General features: G+C 47.1%; 1 long non-coding RNA gene across 1 annotated transcript; it reads right to left on the reverse strand.

The window, feature by feature from the left end:
- Nucleotides 1-2,798: 2,798 nt before the first annotated feature.
- Nucleotides 2,799-3,985, reverse strand: LOC119326223. The gene is made up of 3 exons (XR_005157850.1): nt 3,956-3,985; nt 3,704-3,828; nt 2,799-2,944 (listed from the first exon to the last, which is right to left on the reverse strand). It is a non-coding gene; the product is annotated as an uncharacterized LOC119326223 (long non-coding RNA).
- Nucleotides 3,986-21,911: the final 17,926 nt, after the last annotated feature.

A 21,911-nucleotide genomic window follows, 5' to 3' on the forward strand; every position in this document is an offset into this window, starting at 1 on the left:
TTAGGCACAAGTTTAATGTTCACAATACATATCAAGCAAGCATGCAAAGAGTATATGAGCAGCGGAAAGTAAAGCATGCAACTTGCAAGAAAGTAAAGGGAAGGGTTTGGAGGATTCAAACGCAATTGGAGACACGGATGTTTTTGGCGTGGTTCCGATAGGTGGTGCTATCGTACATCCACGTTGATGGACACTTCAACCCATGAAGGGTAACGGCTGCGCGAGTCCACGGAGGGCTCCACCCACGAAGGGTCCACGAAGAAGCAACCTTGTCTATCCCACCATGTCCGTCGCCCACGAAGGACTTGCCTCACTAGCGATAGATCTTCACGAAGTAGGCGATCTGCTTGCACTTACAAACTCCTTGGTTCAACTCCACAATCTTGTAGGAGGCTCCCAAGTGACACCTAGCCAATCTAGGAGACACCACTCTCCAAGAAGTAACGAATGGTGCGTTGATGATGAACTCCTTGCTCTTGTGCTTCAAATGATAGTCTCCCCAACACTCAACTCTCTCTCATAGGTTTTCGATCTGGTAGAAAGAAGATTTGAGTGGAAAGCAACTTGGGGAAGGCTAGAGATCAAGATTCATATGGTAGGAATGGAATATCTTGGCCTCAACACATAAGTAGGTGGTTCTCTCTCAGAAATGGTAAGTTGAAAGTGTAGGTTCGTTCTGATGGCTCTCTCCACGAATGAAGAGGAGGTGGAGGGGTATATATAGCCTCCACACAAAATCTAACCATTACACACAATCTACCAAACTCGGTGGGACCGAATCGTTAAACTCGGTCAGACCGATTCAGCAAATAATGTGACCGTTAGGGTTTTCGGGGGGACCGAAATGCACCTCGGTGAGACCGATTCGGTTAGGGTTAGGGCATAACGTAATCTCAGTAGGACCGATTACACAAACTCGGTGAAACCGATTTGGTAATAATCTTTCCAGAGAGTTGGTCAGGCAAACTCGGTGGGACCGATTACTCAACCTCGGTGAGACCAATTTTGGTAATAAGTTTTCCAGAGAGTTTGCATTGTAATCTCGGTAGTACCGATTGCTCAAACTCGGTGAGACTGATTTGATAATGGACATACATAGAGAGATTACAATCCCATCTCGGTGAGACCGAGATCCCTATCGGTAAGACCGATTTGCTTAGGGTTTGTGGCAGTGGCTATGACTTATGGAATCGGTGGCGCCGGATAGGAAGAATCGGTATGACCGATTTTGGCTTTGGGTTTAGGTCATTTGTGGAAATGGGAAAGTAGCTGAGGGTTTTGGAGCATATCACTAAGCACATGAAGCAAGAGGCTCATTAAGCAACACCTCATCCCTCCTTGATAGTATTGGCTTTTCCTATAGACTCAACTAGCGGGTAGTGCGCGGCGGCACGCCGCACCACAAGGAGTGATAAGCTATTTAGCTTTTTAAATATTTGGTAAGTCATCCCAAAATTTGATTCGTGGCAAAGTAGTTCATACAAGGCCCTGTTGGTTTGCTTGGGTTTGTTGTTTTTCTGAAGTTCTTTAGAATTTGTGGTATGTTCTACATGTGTGTATCTTAGTGGCCAAGAGAATAATTGTGCACTACCCAACTTACGTTGCTCCCACAGTGGTCACTGAATAAACACATGAGTTGGAATTTGGCAAAACTTTAAGCACAATAACTTGGCATAGATGTTCTGAAAAACTAAATCCGTAAGAGACAAATTCAGGTCGCTTCAGAGAAGACATGATGTTGAATGGACTTTTTTTTGGAGTTGGTAGAATTGCAACCCTGTTAGCATTCACACTACCTTACATATTCCAGCCAACATAGAATATATTTGTCAACATTATGCAAAAAAACAAAACTGAATGATTAAGTGAGAATAGAGTACATGTACAACACATTCTATCTGAATAGTAAAATACTTCTATTAGTATCAAGAGAATTTCTTGCATTTATCCATCTTGTTATTATTACGTATTTTGGACATTGGGGCTGTCATGCCAAGATCTCCATAAATGCAACAACATATTTGTTGACAAAGGTATATCTTCATAACACTATACTCTGCTACCCCCCATATCAGTAGTAGCATTATAATCTCAGCCTTGAGATTCCATTTATGAAGATATATAGAATGGCACAGCTACACAAATAATTTCAACACCAAATGTGTTCTACCTTCAGTTCTACTATTTAGAAAGAAAAACAAAGAGAAATAAAAAAATGAGGAGCAGCAAGTCACCAACACCACCTGTCGACCCACCTACCCCCTTCTGCGCACCACCTGTCCACCCCCCTGTTGTGCACTGCCATGCCTGGTCACGCTAAGCTAAACAGCACACCGCGAAAGACTATGACCACCTTCCGCCGACCACCGGCCTGCCTACGCGAGCTCCGCCCGACAGCGACATCCCCCTCACCTCGATGCGGGGACAATGCCGTTGGAGGAGGAGGAGGAGATGGAGTTCATGTACGATTGTGCCGCCACCGCTACTGTCGTCGTCGCGGACGTGACGACCGCGCTCACGGGCACCACCGGTATCCAGTCATTCTCTCCCTCTGTCGTCGCCTCCGAGGTGAGAGAAACCACAAAGGGTCCCACCGACGGTGGAAGAGTGGATCAAATCGAGCTGATGCGCTGCTGTTATGGTTGTGCTTCCAGAGGGGTACTGGAGCGGCGAGCTGAAGAGGGCTCTATTCGAGGCTGAAGCCTACGCCTTCAAGGTATAAAATCCTTCTCGATTCGGTTCAGTAGTTGCTCAACTGAGATGCCTGAATTTGTTCCAGTTTTGTCGATTGCTTTCTTGGGACAAAATTTAGAGTATGATGTTCTGTAGCTGCGAGTGCTTCAGGTGTGCCTTTGATTTGTTCATCGATGTTGATAGCTAGTACAATTGATTGAATATATCGCCCTCCTCACCTCCTCTGACACATAAGATTCTTGATTGTTTCCTATAACAAAAAGGGACTAAAATTGAGAAGAACTAAGCTTTGGTTGGCTGGGAGAGGCATGCTACAGTTGCAACTCAAATTGTGCTAAAACAAAGTGAATCCACAGAACCAACCTAAACTTCTTTTAGACAATTCACTTCAACCGAGACACAAATAAAGACTCTGTCCTCGTTTAGATACCCATGCATATTGTACAAAGAGCCATCTCAAAAATACATGGTTCAGAACTGTAAAATTTATCTAATTTTGCGTGATATTTTTGCTTCGATTCACGTGAAAACAAGTATGTATGTCTAATTCTGGTGCTTTTCCATCTGATAATGGTAATGGATACTGCAATTTCCTAATCCAAACAAGATTCTATGCATGCTTATTATTAACTGAATTATATAAGTAAAGTTGATTTTCGAAAAATCCAATGAAAATACGTTTTCTGAAAAACTGGGCGCTAATTTTATTTATCCAAACAACCACTTGGTGTATGTAGCCATTGAAAGGAGGATGACCAAATCAGAATTTTTCAGTACAGGTATCAGGCTAGTCGGCACCAAGCTTCAAACTCTGAAAGCAACAAGAAAATTACAGTTGGACCAATTCTGTTTTTGGAAAAAGTACTGTACATATTTAATGGCCATTCTATAGTAAAATATGATATTAAGATGTGTCAAACGGCACCAAACAATACCTACAAATACAATCTAGTGACTAATTTTTAAGGAGCAAGCCATAGTCTAGTCTAGTGGCTAATCAGCCTCCTACCTTTACTTGTAAACTTGGGAGTGGCAGGGCACCTAGTAGAAGTGGTTGCAGTTCCTCAGAGCTTGTGCAGAGTCTGGTATGCCCTCATAATAGAGGTACATGGGGCTCGGCGGCTGAACCCAGAGCTGCGACGACGCCGTCGAGTATAAAAGGAAGAACTTTGTAATAAAAGGAAGTTCAGATAGATGCAAAGGTAAAGTTCAGCAAAAATTGAGCAGTAAACCGTGGTGGAGTTCGTGCTCGTCGACGTACCTCCAGAGAAGAGTGGAGGGCAGAAAGGAACCCAAATCAGGAAGGATTCGATATCTCCGGACCAGATTGCGCAGAAGGGGAGACAGCCTCACCGACGAACTCCTCACCTCGCCTGGATATGGCCGCTCGCCAGCAAGCAGCATGAAACTTTCCCTGATGCACCTCCCCTGGAACTGGCTCTTGCTCGATAGCTGAACTCCTCATGCGGACCTCACTCGTCCGTGGCGTGGGCATGGCTGTTGTGTGTCGTAGGCGGCGCTGGGCGCTGGAGTACAACGATGATGGAAGCCGGTTGGGCGACTGGGAGGTAAAGCTGACCGCGTGCAGCGCGCCACGACCACCGGGCTGCCCATCCGGGATTGGTGGCTATGGGTAAGAGGAAGGCTAGTTATACTGGGGCGGTTGATGTGTTCGGAAATTTCTACAGAATTCTACCGCGGTGACACATCAAAGACAACACCGGAAACAATTACACGTGTGTGCATGTGTCATCAAACCTGATCGCTTCCTGTCTGGGACAGGTTCTGCCGCCTTGCAAAACACATGCTAAATATCTACACAGCACCCTCCCAAACTATACGTGTCTTTTTTACAGCAGCGGTAAAAAAAAGTTCAAAAAACCAGAAAAAAGGAACCCTTACAGGCCTAGTCTTCTTAGTATGTGATCTTGGACCACTAAAAATGTAAAATGAAGAATCTTGAGCTTGAAGCTAGAGCCAATCCTTTGTCCTTAGCATCTTGAAGGAGTTCCCACATCCTTTAGTCCATGCCACTCCATTGTTGAACTTATCTGAAACATGCTAGATAAAAGTGTTAGTCCAACAAGAGATATGTTGACATTAATTACCAAAACCACCTAGGGAGCACTTGTGCTTTCACTCTCCCCCTTTTTGGTAATTGATGGCAACATACATCAAAGCTTTAAATAAAGATATAAAGAGTAGCAAGTAAAGCTTTGGAAAGACATGTAACAAACATAGGCTCCCCCTACATGTATGCAATCATGTGAATATGGAATGTAGAAGCATGTGAGAGCATAAAAATGATAGAGCAGGCAATGTGTTACATGTATCTTGGCCATATGCATTAGAGCAAAGAATGTTGAAGAGAATACCTTCATGCTCATGAGTCCTTCTTGCAAACAATATGTACATCAGCAAGAATTCCTCATACACATGATTGTGATGCATATACTTACCTTGTAGTCTTGAGTTGTCTTAGGATGGAATGAACCTGCATAAACAAGGTTAGATAACACAGATGCATCTACTAGCCAGAGCAAACAAAAGAAACCACAAGAATACCAAGACTAGGATTACATGTAGAGAGTGAGTACTAAGTACCACATTGAATTAGACATGTCCCCAAGAGTAAATATGTGCAATGAATTTAAATGATCTCTTTCCCTTAGATGTCTTGCTCCCCCTGAATCTAACATGGGATACTGGGAGAAGATAGGGAACAGAAAATCAGAACTGAAAGAAAACAGAGCTGAAAAATATGAATGATGATCAGAGCTTATGCATGCTAATGCAAAATAGGCACAACAGAACATATGAACATGTCTCTCCCTTCAAGAAGACATGTGCACATCTCTCCTCTTGAGCACAAAGCATCTGGGATCCTTGAGAAATACTTTCTACTTAAGTATTCTCTCCCCTGGAGATCTCTCTCTTCCCTTTGAGGGTCTCTCCCCCTAGAAGGTCTCTCTCCCCCTTTAGGAGATGATATCTCTCTCTCTTAAGAAGGTGATAAGCTTTGATCCTCTCTCTCTCTCTTCAGATGATAAGCTTTGATGTTCTCTCTCTCCCCCTTTGACATCAATTTCCAAGAAGGGTCTTCTGGAATCTGTCGATTGGGTTTGGTCCTTGAGATACAGAACAAAGCAATGATGTAAATGTGATGCTTATAGAGGACAAGATTCATTGAGTGGAGCTGGATCAGAAGAAACATAGAATGATGTGGCAAACTGTTTTTCCTGTTATGAAGTCGGTGGCACCGAGTGGTATGCTTCGGTCGTACCGAAAAGATTCGGTTGGGACGAAAATAACAAATCGGTGAAACCGAGTTCATCTCAGAGAAAACACTTGTCACCTCAGCTCACTTAGACTAGTAAGATCTCACAAAGATTTGCAAGGAATTTACTGAAAGGAGTGCAATGAATTGGACAGAAAATACAGAGCAAACAGAAAGAAATCTAGATGAAGTTTTTTTTGAAGGGGAAACAAATATGCATGAGACAAATGCAAAAACACAGAAAAGAACACAAAAGAACTTCATCTAGAGATGGTCGGCGACAAAGTCACCTATGTTAGAGTATATTGACTTAGGAGTCAAGTGAGATCACTTGATCATAGGTCATACTCATCGTTTAAGCTCAAAATGGGGTTGCCATTTTTCGTTTAAGCATCTTGATATATTCACATCTTGTCGAGTTGCTTTAGCTCATGACTTGGAGTAAAGCTTCTCTAAGATGGAATAACATACCTTGGTTGGTGGTGTTGTCCATGTAGTTGAACTTGTGTGGGTTGCTCAAGGTTGATGTAGCTCATCAAGAAGTTGGAGCACCACTTGGAATTTTAGTCCATCTACCTACATGGGTTAGTTCTTGCAAGGAAGAGCACTTGTGTATCCAAGAATGACAATCGTGAAGCTTAACATAGAATTTGTCAAAGGATATGTTTAAAAGGTTTTGTGCTTCCTTGTCTTCAACCACCATTGTGTAGAGACTTGGTGATGTTGAGATTGCTCAAGATATGAGTAGATTACAATCTCATGGAGTTGGATTCCACCAAGTACCTACATGGGTTAGATGACATGCAAGATACAAATATATTCAAGACATAAGATTTTCATCAGAAGAGAAAAACATCAAGGATTAGTCATAAGCTCATGTCTTGCATGTATCCAATGGAGCTTCTACTCCAAGTTCGAAGCATCAATGATGTTCAATTCTCCTCTTAACCTGCAAAACACCTTCTCATCAAGAGTTTTAGTGAATATATCCGCTAATTGCTTTTCGGTGCGAACATGCTTAAGATCAATGTCACCCTTAGCAACATGATCTCGAATGAAATGATGACGAACTTCAATATGCTTAGTTCGAGAATGTTGCACAAGATTATGACTAATTTTAATAGCACTTTCATTGTCACAAGGCAATGGAACATGTCTCACATATATCCCATAATCTTTAAGAGTTTGGGTCATCCAAAGTAATTGAGCACAACATGAACCAGTGGCAATATATTCAGCTTCGGCAGTGGATAAGATACCTAGTTTTGTTTCTTGGAGGACCAAGACACAAGAGATCTACCAAGAAATTGACAAGTACCCGAAGTGGACTTTCTATCAACCTTGTCTCCGGCATAGTCCGAGTCGGAATAGCCAACAAGATCGAAAGAGGCCCTCTTTGGATACCAAATGCCAGAGTTTGGTGTATGGATTAAGTATCTCACTATCCTTTTCACGGCCTTAAGATGACATTCCTTAGGAGCAGCTTGATATCGTACACACATGCACACACTTAGCATGATATCGGGACGTGAAGCACATAGATATAACAATGAACTGATCATAGAGCGATAAACCTTTTCATCAACCGGTTCACCGTCTTTGGTCAAGTCATTATGTCCACTAGTAGGCATGGGTGTAGACATACCTTTGCATTCTTGCATATTGAACTTCTTGAATAAGTCCTTGGTGTAATTCGTTTGAGAAACAAAGGTACCTTCCTTTGTTTGCTTGATTTGCAACCCAAGAAAGAATTTGAGTTCACTCATCATAGACATCTCAAACTTCTGCGACATTAGCTTCCCAAACTTTTCACTAAAATGAGGGTTAGTTGAACCAAATATGATATCATCAACATAGATTTGGCACACAAATAGTTCTCCATTAACCCTTTTAGTAAAAAGAGTAGAATCAATTTTCCCAATTTCAAAGCCTTTTTCAATAAGGAACTTGGTCAAGCATTTATACCAAGCTCTAGGAGCTTGTTTAAGACCATAAAGAGCTTTGTGAAGTTTGTAAACATGATTGGGTTTCTTAGGATTGACAAAGCCGGGAGGTTGCTTAACATAAACTTCCTCCTCTATTTCACCATTTAGAAAAGCACTTTTAATGTCCATTTGGTACAAGGTGATATCATGATTATTAGAATAGGCAAGTAAGATGCGAATGGACTCAAGTCTAGCAACGGGGGCATAGGTCTCACCATATAGTCCATACCTTCGACTTGTGTGTAGCCTTGGGCGACGAGACGTGCTTTGTTGCGAACTACTTGTCCATCTTCATCTTGCTTGTTGCAAAACACCCATTTGGTACCGATGACGTTGTGGTTGTTGTCGGGCTTCTCAACCAATGTCCAAACTTGATTCCTCTCAAAGTTAGGTAGCTCTTCATGCATAGCATTTATCCAATCCGGATCTTCCAGTGCTTCTTCAACCTTCATAGGTTCAATGCTAGAGATGAAAGAATAGTTTTCACAAAAGTTAGCTAAACGAGTTTTAGAGCGAGTGATTCTCCCGGCTTGAATGTCATTGTAGATTTGCTTGACGGGATGATCTTTAGCAACTCTTGCTCGAACTCGTGAAAGCTTTTGCTTGGGTCTTCGTTGAGCATCTTCTTCATCTTGTTCTTCTTCTTCTTGGCCTTCTTCATTGTTGGCATTGTCGTTCTCTTGTCGTGGTGGAGAAGGAGGTTGTTGACGTTCATCTTGATGCACTTCCTCGGTTTCTTCATCTTGGTGTGTCCCGCTTGTGGATGCTTTCGTATCAACTCTTGGTTCACCTTGTTGTGAAGTTGAAGCTTCCACTTGGACGGACGAGGTACTCTCCTTCGCCTCCGTTGGACGAACCTTGCCAATATCCATGTCTTGAATTGCTTCCGAAGAATCTTTGTCACCTGCATCAATTGGCAATTGTTCTACTTGCGAGCCGTTAGATTCATCAAACTTCACATCTACCATTTCTTCAACCTTTCGGGTGAAATTGTTGTAGACACGGTAAGTGTGAGAGTTTGATCCATAACCTAGTAGGAAACCTTCATGAGATTTAGGAGCAAATTTAGAGCGACGATGCTTATCAAGAATGTAGCACTTTGAGCCGAATACTCGAAAGTATCCAACTTGGGGTTTGTTACCGGTGAGGAGCTCGTATGCCATCTTGCCGAGTAGCTTGTGAAGATACAAGCGATTTGTTGCATGACAAGCTGTCTCAACCACTTCCGCCCAAAAGTGCTTCGGCGTCTTGTACTCATCAAGCATCGTTCTCACCATTTCGATGAGCGTCCGGTTCTTCCTCTCAACAACTCCGTTTTGTTGAGGTGTGTACGTAGCCGAGAACTCGTGTGAAATCCCTTCTTCCTCAAGAAAGGTGTCCACATTTGCGTTCTTGAACTCCGTTCCATTGTCGCTGCGAACCTTCTTGATCTTCACTACAAATTGATTTTGAGCCTTCCTTGCGAAGTTTTTGAAGATCTTTTGGACCTGCGATTTATCATCGAGAAAGAACACCCACGTAAATCTTGAAAAATCATCAACTATAACAAGACCAAAAGAATTTCCACCGAGACTCTTGTAAGAGTTGGGACCAAAGAGATCCATGTGAAGTAGCTCGAGTGGCCTCCTTGTGGTCATGATGTTCTTCACGGGATGCCTTCCTCCAACCTGTTTACCTGCCTGACAAGTGCTGCAAAGTCTATCCTTATCAAATATGACATCATTAACTCCAAGGATATGATTTCCTTTAATAAGCTTGTCAAGGTTTCGTATACCAACATGACCTAATTGTCTATGCCACAACCAACCTTTCGAGGATTTAGCATTGAAGCAAGTTTTAGGTTGAGCCTTTTTAGTGAAATCAACAATGTATAGATCACCTCTACGCACACCGGTAAAGACCATTTTATGATTATCTCGACGAAACACTTGGCAATCTACTTCAGTAAATAGAACATTGAAACCGAAATCAGCAAGTCTAGATACTGAAAGTAAGTTGTAACCAAGAGATTCAACGAGCATGACATTTTGTATGGAGCTACCATGTGATATGGCCACCTTACCAAGGCCAACCACCTTACCCTTTGAGTTCTCACCGAAAGTAACATACTTTCGAGGACTATAGTTGTCTGCAAGCTCACGAAACATGTCTTTATCTCCGGTCATGTGATCGGTACATCCACTATCAAGAACCCATTCCTTTCCTCCTGACATATATCCCCGAAGATTTGCCATAAGACCAAAATGTCTCATTGCATCATCAAGATCGAAGTCACTATCATCATCCTCACCATAGTATCCATGTTCAACATCGTCATGTGGTGGATCAAGTCCTAGAGAGGGTGATTCATTAGAATGAGTTTGACAATGATCTTGCTTATGAATTTTTATGGCTTCGGAAATAATATCACTAATAATACCAACATTTTCTTTGGCACGCATAAGATTAGTAAGCTCAAATAGACGATCACCAAACATAGGATCACTAGTATTCATCTTACTCAAGGCAATAGACTTATGGAGAATTTCATCAAGATTTTTCAAGGAATAATCGGGAAATCGTTCCTCAAGAAATTTCCATATGGTGTAGGCACACTTGAAAGTAGGCAAACATCCAAGTAAGTTTCTAGTCAATCCTCTAATGATAAGTTCGGCAGTTCTAAGATTCCTAATCATGTCAATTGACTCATCATGGGTAGGATGCATAGGATCAACATAAGGTGCACAAGGGCAAGCAATGTACTTGTTAAAATGATATTGACTGAAAATAACAAGCATCTCATTTTCCACTCATGAAAATACTCTCCATCAAGAATAGGCACTCTATGTCTAAGACTCCCAATAGTAGACTCATCCATCTTCCTCCAATGGTGATTAAACCAAAGCAATGGAGACTGTCGGTGTCAAAACCGGCAGATCTCGGGTAGGGGGTCCCGAACTGTGCGTCTAGGCGGATGGTAACATGAGACAAGGGACACGGTGTTTTTACCCAGGTTCGGGCCCTCTCGATGGAGGTAAAACCCTACTCCTGCTTGATTGATATTGAAGATATGGGTAGTACAAGAGTGGATCTACCACGAGATCAAGGAGGCTAAACCCTAGAAGCTAGCCTATGATATGATTGTTGTAATGGTTGTTGTCCTACGGACTAAAACCCTTCGGTTTATATAGACACCGGAGAGGGCTAGGGTTACACAGAGTCGGTTACAATGGTAGGAGATCTACATATCCGCATTGCCAAGCTTGCCTTCCACGCCAAGTAAAGTCCCATCCGGACACGGGACGAAGTCTTCAATCTTGTATCTTCATAGTCTTGGAGTCCGGCCGATGATGATAGTCCGGCTATCCGGACACCCCCTAGTCCAGGACTCCCTCAGTAGCCCCTGAACCAGGCTTCAATGACGACGAGTCTGGCGCGCATATTGTCTTCGGCATTGCAAGGCGGGTTCCTCCTCCGAATAATCCATAGAAGATTGCGAACACCAGGATAGTGTCCCGCTCTGCAAAATAAATTCCACATACCACCGTAGAGAGAATAATATGTACACAAGTTCAATATGCTGACGTATTTTGTGGCGTGACGTAACACCACTACCAAGCCTTTACTTGAATCATTTTTATTATACCACCTCAGCGCGTTTAGCGAAGCGGTTTCCTTGGCACGTCTTGTCGAAGCAGAGATCGTGTTCCCCTTATTCCAGGATTCCCATCAATACGGACGTGGGTAACCCAACCGCACCATTGATTGTGGTGCTTGGGAGATAAGCGAGTTTTACCAGGCTAGTAGGGACGCATAGTTTCATCCGCCCATATATAAGGGGATAAGGATCCACCTCCTTTACCTATGCTTTGTTCCTCCTTTTCTTATCCATCTCCGCACACTCGAGCTCCAGCGCCCAAGTACGCACATCTCACCTCAACCTTCTCCAGCCATGTCCGGAGCGGGAGGCAAGTGGATGGCCTCCTCCGCTACGGAGGGGCACATCGAGAAGCTGCGCAGCGCCGGATACCTGTCCAGTAACATCGCGCACCGGCTGCCCGACGAGGGGCAGCTCATCCCCACCCCGAGGCCCCATGAGAGGGTCGTATTCCTTCCCCACTTCCTCCGCGGACTGGGCTTTCCACTCGACCCCTTCGTCCGGGGGCTCATGTATTACTACGTCCTGGACTTCCACGATCTGGCTCCAAATTTCATCCTCAATATCTCGGCGTTCATCATCGTGTGTGAAGCCTTCCTCTGCATCCAGCCCCACTTCGGCTTGTGGCTAAAGACCTTCAACGTCAAGCCGAAGGTTGTGAAGGGCAGCCAAGCTGAGTGCGGAGGCGCCATGGTGGGCAAAATGCCCAACGTCACTTGGCTCGAGGGCACCTTCGTGGAGTCCATCAAAGGGTGGCAATCGGGGTGGTTCTACATCACCGAGCCGCGTGACCCTAAATGGGCAGTGGCCCCCGAATTCAGATCTGGCATCCCCATGCAGCTCACCTCCTGGAAAGAGAAGGGCTTGCTTTGGGGTAGTTCGGAGGAGCTGACCGGACTCCAGTCCTGTCTCCAGACCCTAGTGAACAAGAAGCTCAAGCTTGTCAACGTGATCCAGGTCATGCTCATCCGCCGGATTCTCCCCTGCCAGCAACGGGACTTCAATTTGTGGGAGTTTGATCCGGCACAACACCAGACTTTGAGCGGCCTCTTCGACACTACGTACAAAGAGGCCTGGAGGGTGCTGTTCAAGGGCGCCGAAGCTCCCGCATCCGCTACCGAAGATCGCGGATTCAGTTCGCAGCGTCCAGCTGACGAGGTAAGCAACGTTATCCTTTATGGGACATTCGTTTTTCATAGTTTGACTCTATGCGGGATCTAAACTCCCAATGCCTTTAACAGGACTGGCAGAAGACGTCCGGACAGGTTAACTATCCGGCTCCCCTTCCAGAAGACCCAGCGGACACCCGTTTAACAGGGCTGCTGGTCCCGGCACTTTACGTGGTGCCGGAGAAGAAGGCCAAGAAGAAGGCCACGGGAACCCGAAGGAGTTCCCGGCGCCAGGTGGTATCGGACTCATCGTCCGATGACTCCGAGGCGGACTCCTCCCCTGAGGACGAGGAGGAGAAGAAAGAGGCCTCTCCCCCAGCGGGGGGAGAGAAGAAGAGGAAGGCCTCCCCAACGAGGGAGGCCAAAGGGTCCAAGAAGGGAAGGATCCTTCCTCTGACGACGGTGACGAGGAGTGGCCATCAAGGGCCAAGCCCCTGGCAAGATCGTAAGTATCCGGATTCCTGGATGATTTATAATTTTTCTTTTTGCCACACGGTGTCTTTCTAATGTCACATACAACCTGTAGTCTGACCAAGGACGATCTTCCCGCTTCGTCGAGCGGGTCCTTGGCTACGTCGGATATGGATTCCCTTCCGACCGTCTCCACCCCTCGTGACGCTGACGACACCAAGGTGGGATCCCAGGAGGGGACCCACCAGGAGGGGAAGGCTCCGGAGGTGCCACAAGACAACCTCCCGGACTTCGCACCGGACTCCGCACCGGAACCTGCAGTGGTTCCGGAGTCCGGTAGGCGGCCCCTTCGTAGGAAGGGCAAGACTGTGAGACCGGCAGCCTCCGTCCAACCGGAGGTGCCGGATAACTTGCTGGAGGCGCTCAATGGCGCTTCCATCGAAGAAGAACACCGCACTGTCATGAGTGCGGTGATTCAGAAGGTTCAGCTCGCCAAGAGCGGGCTGACCGAAGCTTGCAGCAACCTTCTAATAGGCTTTGAGGTAAGAAATTTAAGATATGTAATATAATACCGCATAGACAGTAGCCCCTGATGCTCGGTTTGGTGTTCGGAAAGTAAAGTCGGACTGAGGATCTAAAAAGATATACGCAGGAGGTCTAAAAAATATGTCAATATGGGATTGCAGGCTGTGCTGCTGACCTATGCCGCAGTGACTGCGGAGGTTGATGCTTTGAAGCAGAACCTCGAGCGGCCCGAGAGCAAGCTCGGCCGTGCCAAGAAGCAGCTCGAGGACAAGGAAGGTGAGTAACACCGTATTAAATTTGTACCTTAAAGAAATTGATTTTGGTTGCAAGAGAAATAACAAGGATAACGTGGGTACTCCAGGGGCCACGAACGAGGTGGCGACCCTAAAGGAGGCCGTGTCCACGGCCAAACGCAATGCGGCCGCGGAACGAGCCGAGCGAGAGAAGCAGGAGGCGCGGGTGGCGGAGGTGCAGCAAGAGCTCCAGGCTCTCGTGAAAAAACATGAGAGCTTGGAGCGCGACTCAAAGACTCGAGAGTCCGAGCTTGCATCGACTCTTGAGAGTGCCAAAGCCGCTAAGGACGAAGCCCACAAGGCCCTCCAGGAAATCGAGGTGGTGAAGAAAATAGCAGCGTGTAAGGCATTTTTCATGCAAAGCAAGCATGTGAATGTGAATTACCTATTACTTACCCGAATTCGGAGCTCTCCAGGAGCGTTCGCAGATTTGCCCTGCAGCGTGTCTGATGCTGCCACATTCTATCGGGCCGAGGAGGGGAGCTCGACGGAGAAGGTCTTCTGGTCTTAGTATGCTGAGGCCGGACATCCGGTGCCCCTTAGCGACCAGCTGAAGCAGTTGGTCGAGCTCCACAAGGTTGCCGAACAGGCCATGAAGGGTCTCATAGTTCGGCTGTGGCCCGGGGAGGCCATGCCTGGGAGCTACTTTGGCCTGGTGCGGCAGCTGGTGGATGCGTGTCCCTGGGTTGAAGTCGTCAAGCACTCCGCCTGCATTGAAGGTGCCCGTCGGGCCCTTGCCCGTGAAAAAGTGCACTGGGGCAGGATGGATGCTGAGAAGCTTCTGACGGACGTGCCGCCGGCAGGCAAGGAGTATCGCACGCCCGAAATGTATTATAAGAGTGTCCTGAAGGGTGCCCGCATGATTGCGGATGAGTGCTCCAAAGATGTAATATTTGAGTAGAATCGCATTATGTTATCCTGTGCGCTGAAAACTGTGTTCATATGCGCTAAGCAATGCTTATTAATTTAAAATATTACCTTCCGTGCGGCCGTTTATCAAATCTGAGAGATGGCAAGTCGTTGGCTTCAGCCCCCATGCCACGAGTGCTGGGGTGTTCGGGATAAACTTGAGCGCTCTTGTTCCCATTGTTGGGTCCATCTAGGGAGGCGCTCAACACAATGAACGAGGCAACCGGACTTATAATGCTTGAACACTCTCACTTAGCCATAGAATTCTATAATTTTAAATTTCGGCGAAGCCCCTAGTGTTCGGAAGACCGAGTTCGGGCGCTATCCACGCCTAGGCCGGACAAAGCCGGTTCCTCGCTCTAAGCGGCATAAGTCTTTAGGGACTCGAAAATACCTCTCGAACAGTGACCAGCTCTCACCTTATCATGACGGTCAGTTTTAGCTTTCTCCACTGAGGCGCTCGCCCAACTCAACCGGGGCGCAATCGCAGTGGTTCTCCCAGTGCTACCTTAGCCGATAAAACGGAACGTAAGGTACCAAAACATGGGAGCCGGGCAAACCCAACTATTGACCCAAGACATGATTCGGAGCCGATGCATATCATGCTATAAGTTCGGGGTGCCGCACTTGTGAAAGTGTTCGGACTTGTCACACCATAATGCGGGGAACTTAAGCCCCTAGTGTATTCGGCCGTACCAAAGTGTACGGATGCAAGATGTCATAAATGAACATATATATAAGAAAGAAATGCAATTATAAGCAAAAAGTGATGCATTGTTTATTCAAGGAATTCTGCGATGAATGCAGAACGATACAAATAGTGCGGTAAGCAAGGGGTAACACTATTAAACATGTCCCCCTCCAGGGGTGGGCTGTGGAATGGTGTATGAAATGGATTTAATGCTCGTAATGGAGACCACCTGGATATTCGTCGTAGCCCTTCTCCTCCCCTGGCTATTGCATCGTGTGTTCGGCAGGTCTACTGCTGGACAGGGCCTCTGGTGAATGGAGTCCTGTGGGTAAGAAAAAATAAGAAAGAAAAAGAGTGACACACTTGGGAGCCCCTGGTGCGGTTAAGCCGCACTCTGGGCTTGCGGTAGTCGTGCCCCTCCCCCTATGCCCATGGTATCTCTAGAGCGTAGTGATGTACGCGAAGGACCAGTTTTGCAATTTTGCAAGGGCTGGCGTTGGGGTCGCATTGCTACACGTGCTCGGAACGTGCCAGGTGGTCTTGTTGTAGGTTACTCCTGGCGCGTTTGGCCGTGTCCAGTCACTTAATGGCCGGACTCGAAAATTGCCTTAAAAGGCTGCTCTGTACTTCTGCCGCGAGAGCCGCTGCGTGTTCCTCCATTCGGAGGGAGCGTTCAGTGTTTCCGTTGACCGTGATGACTCCTCGAGGGCCTGGCATCTTGAGCTTGAGGTATGCGTAATGCGGCACCGTGTTGAACTTTGCGAACGCGGTCCGTCTGAGCAGGGCGTGATAGCCGCTGCGGAACGGGACTATGTCGAAGATTAACTCCTCGCTTCGGAAGTTATCCGGGGATCCGAAGACCACTTCCAGTGTGACTGAGCCTATACAATTGGCCTCTACACCTGGTATGACGCCTTTGAAGGTCGTCTTTGTGGGTTTAATCCTTGAGGGGTCTATGCCCATCTTGCACACTGTATCCTGATAAAGCAGGTTCAGGCTGCTGCCGCCGTCCATCAGGACTCTAGTGAGGTGAAATCCATCGACGATTGGGTCTAAAACCAATGCGGCGAATCCGCCATGGCGGATACTGGTGGGGTGGTCCCTTCGATCAAAGGTGATCGGGCAGGAGGACCATGGGTTAAACTTCGGGGCGACTAGCTCCATCGCATATACGTCCCTAAGTGCATGCTTCCGCTCCCTCTTGGGTATGTGGGTTGCGTATATCATGTTTACCATCCGCACTTGTGGGGGGAATCCCTTCTGTCCTCTATTGTTCGGCGGCCGGATCTCTTCCTCGTCATCGCTATGCAGCCCCTTGTCATTGTTTTCGGCAATTAACTTGCATGCCTGCTTGAATACCCAACAATCCCTGTTGGTGTGATTGGCTGGCTTTTCGGGGGTGCCGTGTATCTGGCACGAGCGGTCGAGTATTCGGTCCAAATTGGACGGACCCGGAGTAGTTCTTTTGAATGGCTTTTTCCGCTGGCCGGGTTTAGAGCCTCTGAATCCGGCGTTGACTACCGTATCCTCAGTGTTATCGCCGTTAACGTGGCGTTTGTTTTTGTTACGACGCAACCTGCCATTGTGGTCCTTGGAATCCGGACTGCCAGAATTTTTGCTGAGGTTGTTACTGCGGGCTAGCCAGCTGTCCTCTCCCGCGTAGAAGCGGGTCATGAGTGATGTGAGGGCTGCCATGGATTTTGGCTTTTCTTGTCCTAGGTGCCGGGCCAGCCACTCGTCGCGGATGTTATGTTTGAAGGCTGCAAGAGCCTCTGCATCCGGACAGTCGACGATTTGATTTTTCTTTGTTCAGAACCGTGTCCAGAACTGTCTGGCCGATTCGTGTGGCTGCTGAATTATGTGGCTTAGGTCATCGGCGTCTGGTGGTCGCACATATGTGCCCTGGAAGTCGTCGAGGAATGCGGCTTCCAGGTCCTCCCAACACCCAATTGACTCTGCTGGCAGGCTGTTAAGCCAATGCCGAGCTAGTCCTTTAAGCTTGAGTGGGAGATATTTGATGGCGTGAAGATCGTCACCGCGGGCCATGTGGATATGAAGGAGATAGTCTTTGATCCAAACCGTCGGGTCTGTTGTGCCATCATAGGATTCGATGTTCACGGGTTTAAACCCTTCGGGGATTTGATGATCCATTACTTCATCTATGAAGCATAGTGGGTGCGCGACGCCTCTATATTGGGCTATATCACGACGTAGCTCAAGCGAGCTTTGTCTACTGTGTTCGGCCCGGCTGGAGTTGCTATATCCGGCGCGACGGTAGTCGTCGCGCATCGTGGAGCGCCCACGTGATCCGTGGATCGATCTTGATTGTCTTGCCTTATCCTCCAATATGTCTCGCAAGTCTGGCGCATTCCCCCATGGCTTCGTACTTTTCGAGCAGTGCCGGGGTACGGTTCTGGTGGAGGGCCTGGAGGCCTCTGTGTCGCGGCCACGAGGTGGTCGGTCAGCCGTATTGTGCGTTGGTGATGCAGGTTTATATGCCTCCTCCTATAATCAGGGGAGCAACTTGTGTTTGGGGTAGCTTTTGGAGGGGCGTTCGAGTTCATGCTCTTCGGCCGCGAGGACTTCCGTCCATCTGTCGGCTAGCAGATCTTGATCAGCTCTAAGCTGTTGCTGCTTTTTCTTTAGGCTATTTGCCGTGGCCATAAGCCTGCGTTTAAAACGCTCTTGTTCGACGGGATCCTCAGGCACGACGAATTCGTCGTCATCGAGGCTTGCCTCGTCTCCGGAGGGAGGTATGTAATTATCATCCTCTACCTCTTCGTCTGCCGCTCTCGGATGAGGGCTGTCTTCTCCGTCCTCCCGTGCTGAATCTTGCTGGAGGGGGTTGTCTTCTGCACTCTCTAGGGCGTTATTATATCCGGTGCCGGAATCTCCATTCTTGCTATGGCGGGATTTAGAGCGGCGCCGTTGACTTCGGTGCTTGGGCTGTTTCTTGGAGGAGTCCTCCTCCGCTTCATCCTCGCCATTCCCATCCTTTGGGATGTCCACCATGTATATGTCGTATGACGAGGTAGTCTTCCAGTGCCCCGTAGGCGTTGGTTCTTGGTCGTCTCCGGCATCGTCGTCCATATCGTCGATGTCTTCGGAGTGTAGTCTAGCATGTCGGTTAGATCATCGACAGTGGCTACAAAGTGGGTGGTGGGTGGGCTTTGAATTTCTTTGTCGTCCACATCCCAACCGTCCTGACCGCAGTTCAGCCATGGCTCTCCTGATAGCGAGAGATACTTTAGCGAATTCAGGATGTCGCCGAAAGGTGAGTGTTGAAAGATGTCCGCAGCGGTGAACTCCATGATCGGCGCCCAATCGGATTCGATTGGAGGGGCCACGGGAGGTTCGGAGTCCGGAGAGGAGTCCGGCACCTCGGAGTCACTAGCGTTATGAGGGACAAAGTCAGTATTTGGCTCCATCGCTGTTGCAGCCCCCGAGGCGGTGTCTAGCCACCCATCCTCGATCTGCGCAGTCGGCTCCGAATTAAGGGTCGGAGCACTCATGTGCGGCCTCCAGGGCACTGTCTGACATCAGAGCTAAATCATGCCCATCGTGATAGTGCGGCGCGCTCGGCTGTGGCTCGAGTCCGTCGAAGATCAAGTCTCCGCGGATGTCAGCCGTGAATTTTAGACTTCCAAATCTGACCTGACGGCCAGGGGCGTAACTTTCGATCTGCTCCAGATGGCCAAGCGAATTGGCCTGCAGTGCAAAGCCGCCGAATACGAAGATCTGTCCGGGGAGAAAAGTCTCACCCTGGACCACGTCATTGTTGATGATCGAAGGAGCCATCAAGCCTATCGGTGACGACACAGAGGAACTCTCAATGAAAGCACCAATGTTGGTGTCAAAACCGGCGGATCTCGGGTAGGGGGTCCGGAACTGTGCGTCTAGGCGGATGGTAACAGGAGACAAGGGACACGATGTTTTTACCCAGGTTCGGGCCCTCTCGATGGAGGTAAAACCCTACTCCTGCTTGATTGATATTGATGATATGGGTAGTACAAGAGTGGATCTACCACGAGATCAAGGAGGCTAAACCCTAGAAGCTAGCCTATGGTATGATTGTTGTAATGGTTGTTGTCCTACGGACTAAAACCCTCCGGTTTATATAGACATCGGAGAGGGCTAGGGTTACACAGACTCGGTTACAATGGTAGGAGATCTACATATCCGTATTGCCAAGCTTGCCTTCCACGCCAAGGAAAGTCCCATCCGAACACGGGACGAAGTCTTCAATCTTGTATCTTCATAGTCTTGGAGTCCGGCCAATGATGATAGTCCGGCTATCGGGACACCCCCTAGTCCAGGACTCCCTCAGAGACCAATGCTCTGATACCACTTGTAGGACCTTGAGAAAAGGTGTCTAGAGGGGGGGGGTGATTAGACACTAAGTGCCAAAGTTGCAGTTTTTAAGTTTCCTTAAGTTTAAGTGGAGTTTAGGCACAAGTTTAATGTTCACAATACATATCAAGCAAGCATGCAAAGAGTATATGAGCAGCGGAAAGTAAAGCATGCAACTTGCAAGAAAGTAAAGGGAAGGGTTTGGAGGATTCAAACGCAATTGGAGACACGGATGTTTTTGGCGTGGTTCCGATAGGTGGTGCTATCGTACATCCACGTTGATGGAGACTTCAACCCATGAAGGGTAACGGCTGTGCGAGTCCACGGAGGGCTCCACCCACGAAGGGTCCACGAAGAAGCAACCTTGTCTATCCCACCATGGCCGTCGCCCACGAAGGACTTGCCTCACTAGCGGTAGATCTTCACGAAGTAGGCGATCTGCTTGCACTTACAAACTCCTTGGTTCAACTCCACAATCTTGTCGGAGGCTCCCAAGTGACACCTCGCCAATCTAGGAGACACCACTCTCCAAGAAGTAACGAATGGTGCATTGATGATGAACCCCTTGCTCTTGTGCTTCAAATGATAGTCTCCCCAACACTCAACTCTCTCTCATAGGTTTTGGATCTGGTAGAAAGAAGATTTGAGTGGAAAGCAACTTGCGGAAGGCTAGAGATCAAGATTCATATGGTAGGAATGGAATATCTTGGCCTCAACACATAAGTAGGTGGTTCTCTCTCAGAAATGGTAAGTTGAAAGTGTAGGTTCGTTCTGATGGCTCTCTCCACGAATGAAGAGGAGGTGGAGGGGTATATATAGCCTCCACACAAAATCTAACCGTTACACACAATCTACCAAACTCGGTGGGACCGAATCGTTAAACTCGGTCAGACCGATTCAGCAAATAATGTGACCGTTAGGGTTTTCGGTGGGACCGAAATGCACCTCGGTGAGACCGATTCGGTTAGGGTTAGGGCATAACGTAATCTCGGTAGGACCGATTACACAAACTCGGTGAAACCGATTTGGTAATAATCTTTCCAGAGAGTTGGTCAGGCAAACTCGGTGGGACCGATTACTCAACCTCGGTGAGACCGATTTTGGTAATAAGTTTTCCAGAGAGTTTGCATTGTAATCTCGGTAGTACCGATTGCTCAAACTCGGCGAGACCAATTTGATAATGGACATACACAGAGAGATTACAATCCCATCTCGGTGAGACCGAGATCCCTATTGGTAAGACCGATTTGCTTAGGGTTTGTGGCAGTGGCTATGACTTATGGAATCGGTGGCGCCGGATAGGAAGAATCGGTGTGACCGATTTTGGCTTTGGGTTTAGGTCATTTGTGGAAATGGGAAAGTAGCTGAGGGTTTTGGAGCATATCACTAAGCACATGAAGCAAGAGGCTCATTAAGCAACACCTCATCCCTCCTTGATAGTATTGGCTTTTCCTATAGACTCAACTAGCGGGTAGTGCGCGGCGGCACGCCGCGCCACAAGGAGTGATAAGCTATTTAGTTTTTTAAATATTTGGTAAGTCATCCCAAAATTTGATTCGTGGCAAAGTAGTTCGTACAAGGCCCTGTTGGTTTGCTTGGTTTTGTTGTTTTTGTGAAGTTCTTTAGAATTTGTGGTATGTTCTACATGTGTGTATCTTAGTGGCCAAGAGAATAATTGTGCACTACCCAACTTATGTTGCTCCCACAGTGGTCACTGAATAAACACATGAGTTGGAATTTGGCAAAACTTTAAGCACATTAACTTGGCATAGATGTTCTGAAAAACTAAATCCATAAGAGACAAATTCAGGTCGCTTCAGAGAAGACATGATGTTGAATGGACTTTTTTTTGGAGTTGGTAGAATTGCAACCCTGTTAGCATTCACACTACCTTACATATTCCAGCCAACATAGAATATATTTGTCAACATTATGCAAAAAAACAAAACTGAATGACTAAGTGAGAATAG

Source organism: Triticum dicoccoides, chromosome 6B (assembly GCF_002162155.2).
Source record: "Triticum dicoccoides isolate Atlit2015 ecotype Zavitan chromosome 6B, WEW_v2.0, whole genome shotgun sequence".
NCBI lineage: Eukaryota > Viridiplantae > Streptophyta > Magnoliopsida > Poales > Poaceae > Triticum > Triticum dicoccoides.